Here is a 12,611-nt window from a genome sequence, read left to right as displayed (position 1 = left end):
TTTTTCTAGTCGATACATCTTAGATGCAGTGTATTATATATATTCTTTCTTTTTCATTCTGATTTTCTGTCCTAACTTCATTGTCCCTCCTTCCTTTCTCTCTCTCTCTCTTCCTCCTCTTCCTACTCCTACTACAAGCCTGATGATTTTTGGAATAATTAGTGAGCGACTAACGCTCTAAATCAAAAATTATTTCTGACAGTGGTTACTAGTTTGATTCTTGAAGTTATTTATAATTGTGTCTCCAACAGTTTGTATCTAGAGCAGTTGACTCTTTCAGCTTTGCAAGACCCAGAATTGCTGAACTCTTTCTATTCTTTTTAGATTTTTATTTACAAATTGTCCAGTTTTACCTGAGTGCATATCTTGCTTTTAATGCCTTACCATATGAAGCCTAATACATCCAACTCACATTACTAACAACTTATTTCTCTAGAATTGTTGGATATACTAACATGTACTTTGTCTCCTAAGAGATCACAGATGATATTTTCACTTTGTTTTGCCACTGTATCATCCTTCTTGCCTTTGAAACTGTCTGAAATAACTGTTCCGGGAATCCAGAGGCCAAAAAAACACTGAACACCACTCAGGAAAGAGGGGAAGGAAGAGACTGATAAACGGCAGTGAAGAACTGTGGGTAGAACTCTCCATGTTTCAGAGGTTGGTGCCCACTTCTCACTCTCATGGCAGGAAGATTTGGAATTCAGTCCCTGGCTAGAAATAAGTCTTTTTCACCAAGAATGGAGGGTGGGGGATGGGTAGCATGGCCTAACCTGATCATGGCTTTTGTTTAAGAAAAACAGATCCCTGGGTCTCCATACTGAGGGCAACCATAGGACAGAAAGCATCCAGTAGCCTCTGTTTCAACCCTGCCCACCATGAGAGTGGAAGCAGGGTTGATTTAAAGTCATGGTGCCTTCTTTTTTGTTGTTTATATTTTTTATTGTGTTACCATATGTAGTGCCTACGACTTTCAAGTTGAAGTGTACAATTCAGTGGTGTTAATTACATTCACAATGTTGTGCTACCACCACTACCATCCATAACCAAAATTTTTCATCACCCCCAAGTGGAAACTCTTTACCCATTAAGCAAAAATGTCCCATTCCTCTCTCTTCCCAGCACCTGGAAGCCTTGAATCTACCTTCTGCCCCTATAAATATGAGCATTTAAAATATTTCATATAAGTGGAATCATACTGTATTTGTCCTTATTTGTTCGGCTTGTTTGACTTAACAAGGTGTCTTCAAGTTTCATCCATATTGTAGCATGTATCAGAACTTCATGAAACAATTCAAAAATACAAAAAATAATAGAAAATAATATGGTGAATTACTATATATCCATGATCTAGATTATACAGATTTGTTTTGTGTTTTACAACCTTTCTTTTTTAAATGCAATTTTATTGAGATATATTCACATACCATATAATCATTCAAAGTGTACATTCAATAGTTTACAGTATAATAATATACTTATGCATTATTTCACGATTTTTGAGCATTTTCATTGCTTCCAAAATACATATAAGAATAAAAATAAAAATTAAAAATAACATGAAAAACATACCATGCCCATTATCCTCCCTGTTATTTCTTTGTTGTCCTTATTTTTCACTCATCTGTCCATATGCTGGAAAAAGGAAGTGTCATCCACAAGGTTTTCACAATCACATGCACACACCATAAAACTACATAGTTTTACAATCTTCTTCAAAAACCAAGACTACTGGAATACAGTTCAACTGTTTCAATCATTTCCTTCTAGTTATTCAAGTGCACTAAGTACTAAATAAGGATATTTATATAATGTATAAGAATAACTTCCAGATGACCTCTCGACTCTTTTGAAATCTCTCTGCCACCAAAACTTTATTTTGCTTCCTTTCCCATCCCCCTTTAATTAAAGAAGTCTTTCTCAATACTGTGATGTCAGGTCTAGGCTCATGTCTGGGAGTCATGCCCACATTTCCAGGGAGATTTACACCCCTGGGAGTGTAATATGATCTGGTTTTCCCTTAGGAAACTTCCCCTGGGAGTCGTGTCTCATACTATCTGATGTTAGCACAATATTGTAAGAAATATGAAGATTAAAAAATATATAATAAATAAAAATAAAATAAAATAAGAAGGAGAAACACAAACACCAAGGATCCCATAACCCTCCCTTATAACCCCCTCTTATTGACGTTTAGCTTTGGTATAGGGCCTTTGTTACCTTTACTAGAAACATATTACAATGTTACTGCTAACTATAAACTCTAATTTGCATCAATTGTATTTTGTCCATATACAATCCCATTTCAACACCATGAATGTTGACATTCATTTGTCCTCCCTTATGTAAAAACATTCTTATATTTGCACATTTTATCACCATCATTGTCTACTCTAGGTTTTGCTAAGTTATACAACCTTAGCTTTATTTTCTATCTTTCCATCTGGTGTCATACATGCCCATATCCTTCCTCTTTCAGCCATACTCACATTCAGCTTTGTTCAGTGTACTTACAATATTGTACTAACAGCAGATGGTATTGTGCTATCCATTTCTGAATCTATACAATCAATTCTGTTGAGTATTCTGTACTCCTTCAGTACCAAAGGCCTGATCTCTAACCTCAATATGTATCTTAAAAACCTGTGTTTTCAACTTTAACTCACAAAGTTTGCTCACTAATATTATTTCATATTAATGAGACTGCATTATTTGTCTTTTTCTTTCTGGTTAATTTCATTTAACATAATGTCCTCAAGATTCATTCATGTTGTTGCATGCTTCATGATATTTTTATTCTGTCTTGCCTTCCTGATTGTCTTCATTTCTATACTCTTCTCCAAATTTCACTCTCCTGTCTTCTTCTATCTTCTTGTGGTGTTCCCTTTAGTATTTCTTCTAGAGCAGGTCTCTTCTTCACGAACTCTCTCAGTGTGTGTCTGAAAATATTTTATACTCTCCCTTGTTATTGAAGGACAATTTTGTCAGATTTAGAATTCCTGGTTGGCAGTTTGTCTCTTTCACTATCTTAAATATGCCATACCATTGTCTTCTTGCCTCCATGTTTTCAGCTGAGAAGTCTGGATATAGTCTTTTGAAACCTCATTGTATGTGATGGATCCTTTTTCTCTTGCTGCTTTCAGAATTCTCTCTTTGTCTTTGACATTTGACAATCTGATTAGTAAGTGTCTCGGAGTAGGTCTATTCCTTTTGGGGTACACTGCATTTCTTGGATCTATAATTTTAAGTCTTTCATAAGAGATGGGAAATTTTCATTGATTATTTCCTCCATTATTCTTTCTGCTTCTTTTCTTTCTCTTCTCCTTCTAGGATACCCAGAATTTGTATATTCATGTGCATGATGTTGTCACTTTTTTTTCCCCTATCTGTTCTTTTGTGTGTAAGATTTCAGATGTCCTGTCCTCTGGTTCACTAATCCTTTTTTTCTGCCTCTTCAAATCTGCTGTGGTGGTTCTCCATTGTGTTTTATCTCTTCTATTGTGCCTTTCTATCCCATAAGTTCTGCCATTTGTTTCTTCAAGATTTTGAAATCTTTATATTTGCCAAATGTTTTCTTTAAATCCTTTATGTCTTTTGACATATCTTCCCTCAACTCATTGATTTGATTTTTGATGTAATTTTGCATGTCTGTTCAAACATCCTAAATTAGTTGTTTCAATTCTTTGAAATTTTAGATTGTTCCTTTGACTGGGCCATATCTTCAGTTTTCCTAGTACAACTCATAGTTTTTTACTTATGTCTAAGCATTTTATTTACTTGGTTAGTTTATTCTGGAGACTGTTTTTACTCATCTACCTTGGGCTTTCTTGTTGGTTGGATTTATTCTCTGTTCTTTGGCATTCAGTTGAATTTATTTTAGAGCCCTAGAATAACATCTGTTTAACTGGTCAGAATTTTTCAGCTCTTGTTTTTCTGGTTGTTGCCTACCTTTGTGAATTTTTTTTGAAGACAGTCTCAACAGATATGATCAACCCCAATCATATTTTCCCTGACCAAACAGGCCCCAGGGCTCAGGAGGAGGGTGTAATTCAATCAAATTTCCCAGAGTTTAAGACCCAGCAGTTTGTCAGAACTTCCTATGAAGCCTCTAGACTTCGTGCCTTTCCTATCTTTCCCAGCAGGTGGCACACAGCAGTTGTCAGCCCAGAGTTCCCCTCCAGTTTAAAGAGATGTGGTGCCTTTAATTCTCAGCAGACTCTCCCTGCTGGGGGTGTGGTTGAGACAGATGGTGAAGTAGAAGGCAGACTTTGGTTACTTCTGTTTTCCAGTACCTGGGGCCTGAATTCCCTGAAGGAGGGCCACCACCTTAGCTAAGCATGTTCCATCCTTTTCCTGAGGAAAAATATATTCTTTAGGGAATTATCTTCCCCATTTAACTAATTACTTTGTCTCTTAGACCCATCTTAACTCAGCCCTTTTCTGGGTCCCGCTGACAACTGAACATGCCTGAAGATTTCTCTGAGGAGCTACTTAGAATAGTTTTTAAAAAGAAAGAAAAAAAAGAAATCTCATTTCAGAGCCAGTGCCTGCCCCCAAGTTTCATTAGTCAAGAGCTGTAGTTGGTACCCGGTTCTATGTGTCCCTCTTTCCAGCACTTTGAACTCATCTGACTCCAAAATCCTCTTTATTCTATTTATTTTATTTTATTTTATTTTAATTTAATTAAATTTTATTTTATTATTGTATTGTATTGTATTGTATTATTTTATTGTATTGTATTGTATAGTATTGAATTGTATTGTGCCGCGGTCCAGCCGCAGCAGAGGGAATGGGCTTGAAGGTGTGGAGGGTCGTCGGCGCGAAAAGAACACCAAGAGACAGCTTAGAGAATTTTCCTCTGAGAAGAGTTGCTTAGATTTATTTTTGCTTAACTGATTTTATACCCTTATTTTTGGCAAGGAAACAGGTATCACAGAATCATGGTTGTGTCATGGCTTACGTTTTAGGTAAAGTTACAGGTTCAGGGAAGCAAAGCGAAAGTACACGTTTTGATTTTCTTAAGAACACTTACACAAGATTTTAATAGCAGCAAGATATTGGCTTAAACCGCAGACATTGTGTTTGTAGTTTTCTGAGTTTAGACTTTCTTTTCCTATTATTCTACAGGTGAGGCAATATGTCAAGACCTATTTTAATCTGGTTAAAGGTTAGCTTGTTTTGATTAAAAGGTTACATTGTTTGCTTAGATTTTTTATTGTTTTATAGCAATGGACCGGTGCCGTGGTGGGGAGTAAATTTCCAGGATGGCTCAATGCAGGGTTTTTTAATTGTAAGTGTTTACTTTCTATGGGGTACTTTTCTGTGACTTGTTCTAAAAGCACTTCTGCCTGCTGTATCTGCAGCATGACTTGCTTAATGGGGACGTCCCAACCTAATTTTTCCCAAACAGTCATTAGTAAAGTTTTGCAATTTGTACAATTTGTATCATTTTTTCCAATTCTTTTGCTTTCTGATTCGTTTTGATATAATGCTTGGAGCACAACCAGCAACAAGAAACACACAATTAGTGTCGTTAATCCCAGTATTTTTCTATTACACCATTTTATGCCTCGTCCTCTTTTGGGGCGTTGAAGGCCTTGCCACCGCCCTTCCTTCCAGGGAACCGTGTCAAACCAGGGAGGAAAAAGAGGACGCGGCAGTATTGTATTGCATTGTATTGTATTTTTTGACTCCTTTCTGCTTGGATTAAAACTGCAATTGGAGCTTGGTTTAGCCACCTTCCTTTGCTCTCAGTAGAGACTATTTAAAGATATGCCCTTTAGGAAATTATCTACTATGGTGACTGGTTACTTTGTCTCAGACATGTTAATTCTGCCCTTGCCTAGTACAGTGCTGAAGCCTGAGAATTCCCACAATTCTGCCTAATGGGCTGTTAGGAAGTAAAAAAAAAAAAAAGAAAGGGAAAAAAGTCCTTTTCAGAACCAGACCCTATACCCTGGGTTTGCCAATAAAGTGCCAGAGTTGGTAGCCAGCTCCCCTATGCCACTTTTCCAGTAAAAAAAGAGTTGAATGTGTTCAACTCAAAATTCCTGTTTTTGTTTTTTTTTTTTCATCAGCCCTGCTCTCTCTCCTATGATGAAAACCTTCAGGTTCTTTTATGTTTGCTCCAAGTTTATCTGTGCTCAGAGCTTATATTCAGCAGCCTGAATTTGTAAATTCCACACTTAGATCTACCTTCCTTGCTCCTAGTATAGTAGAGAGGGCGGCTACATTTTTCCTTAGGGAACCAACTCTGAGATGGCCTGCTGTGCCAGTGAAGGAGGTTCATCAGCCTCCATGCCTTAGGAGACTTACAGTTCCGTGTGGAATCTTGGCCATTCCACTCATTCCAGAACGGTGTACTTTTGTGTCAGTCAGTGAAATCCCCCAAATAGTTGTTACTGGCTATTTACTAGCTGCCCTAGTGGACTAACTAAATTCCACACCTGACAACATCACCATCTTAACCTGCCCACACCTAACAGTGCCTTCTTGGGGCTGCAGGGAACAGTTTGCTGTGAGTGGCTTGTCCCCAAGAATGGGGAGGGGGCAGCGCAGCACAGATTGCAGCTTTTGAATAGCAAATTCTGTTCACTGGATCCAGGCTCTGAGGGCAGCTACAATTTCAAGCCACCCGAGATGAAAATAGCCATCAGTCTCTGTTTCATCCCTGCCCTAACACAGATGGAAGTGGGGGTGATACGAAGAAGGAGTGACTTGGGACTGCAGGGAACAGTTTGCTGAAGGGCAGCACATCCTCGAGAAAAGGGGAAGGGTGCATGGCCCAGCAGTATTGAAGCCTTTTTACTAATGAATTCAGATCACTGGATCATAGCTCTGAGCAATGATTTCAACATTCCCTGGACAAAAGTGTCTGCCAGCTTCTGTTTAAACCACATTCCAGGGGTGGAGTCAGTGGAGACTTAATGGCCCAGACCTCCTTAGGAGAGTGGGGAACAGTTTGCTGAAAATCTATCCTCTGGGAAGGCCATAGAAATACAGATTTGAGACTTTGATGTCCTTCTTTGTCTCTTCTCCAAGGTATCTGGGGACAGCCTCCTCTCCCTTCATGGGTCCCTACCAGTGTTCTTCTGGGAAATGCTGACTTGGGAAGTCCTCCTGGGATGACTCTCCCCCTAGAATTTTTCCTCCATGAAAAAGCTGTTAAAAACTATAGAGATAAATAAAAAACCCAACAGAATAGATCAACATTCTCAGAAAAGGATCAGAAGAAGCTTTCTCCTCAGTGTGAAACACTTGCACAAATATTACAACCACTAAAACTGTACCGTGTGGCCAGGGCAGGAATCAGATGAATAAGACCTGAAAAGTTATGATCCATTAAACATGGGTGAGTCTTAAGTTGTCATATAAGTGAAACCAAGGTTCAAAGAAGACCTTTAGTGCAAAACCAATCAATAATAAAACTCCAAGCAAAAGAGAGGAACTGATCTCCTGGGGAAACTCATTAAGAAAATCAGATGATTAGACATTGACACAAAATTACAAGGCATATGAAGAAACAGGAAGTTATGGCGTAGACAAAGGAACAAATTAAAGCTTAAGAGAAAACATAGAATTTGGAACAACTAATCAAAGATGTTAATATTAATCTAAATAAATTCAAGAAGATGAAAGAAAATATGGCTAAAGAGATAAAGGATATTAAGAAGACTGTGTGAGCACAAGGAAGGACTTGAAAATATAAAAAGAAACATAACAGAAATGATAGCGTGTTGGTTTGAAATTATTATGTACCCAAGAAAAGTCATTTTTTAATCCTGATCTAATATTCTGGTGCCAGACCTATGGTTTAGGGTGTAAACCTTTGGTTAGATTGTTTCCATGGAGATTGAGCCACTCAATTGTGGGCATGAACTTTTGGTTAGATTACTTCCATGGAGACATGACACACCCCATTGTGGTTGTTGCCTTTTGATCAGATGGAGAAATGTGATTGTATTCATTTAATGCGGGTCTTGATTAGTTTACTACAGTTCTTTAAAAAGGGAAACATTTTGGAGAAACCTCAAATGTAGATGTTTGGAGAACAGTTGCTTCAGAGCTGACAGAGATACAGACCTTTGGAAATTCTTGGAGCACTGGCTGAGAGAGCAGATGCTTAGACGCAGACATTTGGAGATGCAGAACCAGCAGATATCGCCATGTGCCCTCCCATGAGATGCTAAGCAAGGCAGAACCCAGAGTGGTGTCTCAGAGGAGCTAGGTAAAGGCCTACAGATGATTAGAGAAGAGATAACTCACATCAGAACATGGAAGCAATTGAATTGGGAACAAAAGAGAAGCAGACACCAGCCATGTGTCTTCCCATGTGACAAACATTGGCCTTCCTTGAGTCAATGTATCTTTTTCTGGATGCCTTAGTTTCGACGTTTTAGACATGTCTTAGTTTAGACATGCCTTATAACTGTAAACTTGCAGCATAAAAATTTCCTTTTTAAAAGCCATTCCATTTCTGTTATATTGCATTCTGGCAGCATTGACAAACCAAACCGGATAGGAATGAAAGATACAATATGAGAGATTTTCAAAACATTAAAGACATATGACAAGAAAATTTAAAATAAGTCAGAACTAGTGAGCTAGAACACAGGACAGATGAAAACTTACAGAGAGCAGAACAGACAGAAAAATGAAAGGGAAAAATTCTCAGGGATTTCATTCACAGCACAAAGTGTACAAATATACCTGGTATGGGTGTCCCAGGAGGAGAAGAAAAAGGAAAAGGAGTAGAAACAATATTTGAGGAAATAAAGCTGTACATTTTCCATTTTTATGAAGGACATAAATATTTATGTTCAAGAAATGCAATGTACTCCAGATATTTGTATAAATACTAGTAGGCATACTCTGAGATACACACTATTCAGAATGTCAAACACCACAAGTAAGGAGAAAATCCTGGAAGAAGCAAGAGAAAAGTGATTCATTCCTTATGAGGAACCCACAATAAGACTAAGTGCTTATTTCTGATCAGAAACCATGAACATGAGAAAGCAATGATATGGTGTATTTAATATACTAATAGAGAAAAACTTCCAGCCAAGAATTCTTTTCCAGAAAATGTGTCCATCAAAACTGAGAGAGAGTTTAAAACATTCACAGAGAAGCAGAGAGTTCACCTGCAAGAAACTTGCCTTACAAGAAACACTAAAAGGAGTTCTACAGGTTGAAAGGAAAAAACAGGAGAGCAAGCCTTGGAGTAGAGTGTAGAAATGTAGAGTATCAGTAAAGGTAACTAACAGAGTTAAAATGGAGACAAAAACAAAGTAAAATAAAAGATATGACATAATAAAATATATATATAAAATAGTTGAAGTAATTACTGCATTTGCAGTAAAAATGTTGAATGTTAATGGTTTCAACTCCCCAATGAAAAGACACAGGTATGAAGAATGGATTAGAAAGAATAATCAGATTATATGCTATTTACAAGAAACTTGCCTTAGACACAAAGGTTACAAGTAGGTTAAAAGTGAAAGGTTAGCAAAGGATATTCTATTCAAACAGTAAACAACAAAAAAAGAGCTGGGCTAGCTATACTAATACTGGAGAAAATAGACTGAAAGCAAAACTGTTGTAAGTGAGAAAGAAGGACATCACATATTAATAAAAGGGGTAATCTACCAACATAGAAGGGCATCACATATGTTAATGCATATGTTAATTGCACAAAGCAGCAATCCATTAAAAAGAAATATCAGTCATAAATATTTATGCACCAAACCAAGGTGTCACAAAATACATAAGGAAAACACTGGAAAAACTTATGGAAGAAATTAATATCCCTACCAATAATGATTTGGAGACTTCAATACATTATTTTCATCAGTAGATAGAACATATAGATAGAGGATCAATAAGAAAACAGAGAACTTGAATAATATGATAGATTAATTAATGAGCTCTGACCTAATAGACTTATACAGGCAACACAATATACATTCATCTCTGGTGTGTATGAATCATTCTCCAGGATAGACCACGTGTTGGGTCACAAAACAAGACTCAATGAACTTGAAAGATTGAAACTATACAAAGCATTTCTCTGGCCATAATGGAAAGAAGCTGGAAATCAATAACAGGCAGAGGACTATGAAATCCCCACTATATACATGTTAAACAGTGCACTCTTAAACAATCAGTGGGTCAAAGAAGAAATTGCAAGATAAATCAGTAAAGATTTTGAGGTGAATGAAAATGAGAACACGACATATCAAAACATGGTATGCAGTGAAGACTAGTAAGAAGGAATTTTAAAGCTGTTAACATGTGAAAAAAAGAAAGCGAAGAGTTAAAATCAAAGATCTAACTGCACACTTGGAGGAACTAAAAAAGAACAACAATATAATCCTAAAGAAGGCAGAAGGAAAGAAATAGCAAAGCTTACAGCAGATAATTGAAACTGACAACAGAAAATAACTGAGAATTAATAAAACCGAAAGGTTTTATTTTTTGAGAATATCAATAAAATTAGCAAACCCTTGGCTAGACTGACAAAGAAAAGAAGAAAGAAGATGCAAATAAAAACAGTAATGAGAGGGGTGACCATTCCTACTGATCCCACAGAAATAAAAATTATCCTAGGAAGAAACTATGAAAACCTGCATGCTAATAAATTAGACAACTTAGGTGAAGTGCAAAAGTTCCTAGAAACACACATACAGCCTACAATGACAGGAAAAATAGAGAACCTCCATAGATCAATCACAACTAAATAGATTGAATCAGTCTTCAAAATGTCCCAACAAAGAAAAGCCCAGGGGAAGTTTGTCTTTTCTCTTTGTTATAAACAACTTGGAAAACAAGACAATCAGCAAGTGAGACAAGCAGATTCTCTGCCAAGGTGCACATTGCCCAACCCCCCACCCCCAGGTTTGGCAGCTTCCAGCTTGCACTGAGATCTGCAACATTGGCTGGATTTGCACCACCAGGTTTGCTCAGCCAACTGCCACAGTTGAGGAGAGCTGGGCCTGAGGGAAAGACTTAGCCCAAGATCACCATCTGCTGAGAAGATTCAGCAAGTGCAGTCTGGCACACAGCCTTTCCGCCTAGCTTTAATAGATTTTCAATTGGAGTTGTATCAATTGATGAGATGTAGGCCTTGGTTTGGCGGGGAATTACTGGCAAACCAAGTGCAAAAGGAGATTTCCTAAGCAAATCGAAGCAAGAACCAAAACCTTAGACAAGAGAGGGTAATCAACTTTCAAAATAACCTCATCAAGATAATCAAATGCTCTGAAGCCAACAGAGAATCACAAAGCACATGAAAATGCAGGCAGACATGGCCCAGCCAAATGACCAAATTAAAAAACCAGAGGAGACACAGAATCTGGAACACTTAATAAAAATGTTCATACAAATCTAAATAAATTCAATAGGTTGGCTAATGACATAGAGGTAAGCAACAGTGGAGAGCATTATTCAGGAACTTTAAGATGTATTTTCAGAACAGTACCTCAAAGCTCTTAAATGTTTACCTCTGGTACCCTCTGTCATAGGACAGCTCAAATTCAATACATTGGAGGAACACCATGCTGACATGTGCAGAAGTGACTTACCCAATCCTGACACTCTCAACTGAACTTCATTTTTGTAGAATCAAGTAGAAATACAGAGGGAAAGAAATAGCGCTTCCCTCCACCATTCATGAAGTTTTCCATCTACCAGACATCAAGTTTTTTCCTGGTGTTTACACTTTGTTGAGGGTTTTATGCATTCTTCCTGTGATGAAGTTTGAGAATAAATGCTATGAAAATGGACAAAAGCAGCTCAAAGCTTACTTGAGGAACACTTTGACAGACCAAAGTCCAAGTATATTGGCTTTGCTTACCAGGGAATACATTCTTCTCTACTGCTCATGGAATGTTCTCCAGTATAGATCATATGCTGGGTCTTAATAAATTTAAAAAGGCTGAAATTACTCAAAACACTTTCTCTAACCACAATGGAATGAAGCTGAAAATAAATAATTATCAAAGAATAAGAACTTTCACAAATATATGGAGATTATGTAACACATTCTTTAAAAATCAATGAGTCAAAGAAGAAATTGGAAGAAAAATCAGTAAATATCTGGAGATATTAAAATGGGAATACAACATATCAGAACACATGGGATGTGGCAAAACCAGTGCTGAGCAGGAAATTCATTGCCCTAAAAGCCCATATTAAAAAAGAAGAAACAGCAAAGATCAAGGATATAAGGGCTTACCTGGAGAAACTATTGAAGGAAGAGCAAACTAATCCCAATGCAAACAGAAGAAAAGAAATAAAGATTAAAGCAGAAATAAATGAACTGGAGAACAAAAATAAACAATAGAAATAATCGATAAAACCAAAAGTTGGTTCTTTGAGAAAATCAATAAAATTGATGGACCCCTAGCTAGGTTGACAAAGAGAAAAAAAAAGAGAAAAGATGTGATAAATATTATCAGAAATGAGAGGGGGTTCATTACCATGTACCTGAGAGAAATAAAAAAAATTATAAGAAGATATTATGAACAATTAAATACCAACTAACTAGACAACTTAGATGAAATGAACAAATTCCTAGAAATACATGAGCAACCTACACTGCCTTGAGA

The sequence above is a fragment of the Tamandua tetradactyla genome, chromosome 16, assembly GCF_023851605.1.
Source record: "Tamandua tetradactyla isolate mTamTet1 chromosome 16, mTamTet1.pri, whole genome shotgun sequence".
NCBI lineage: Eukaryota > Metazoa > Chordata > Mammalia > Pilosa > Myrmecophagidae > Tamandua > Tamandua tetradactyla.
Note: the sequence above shows the minus strand (reverse complement) of the source record.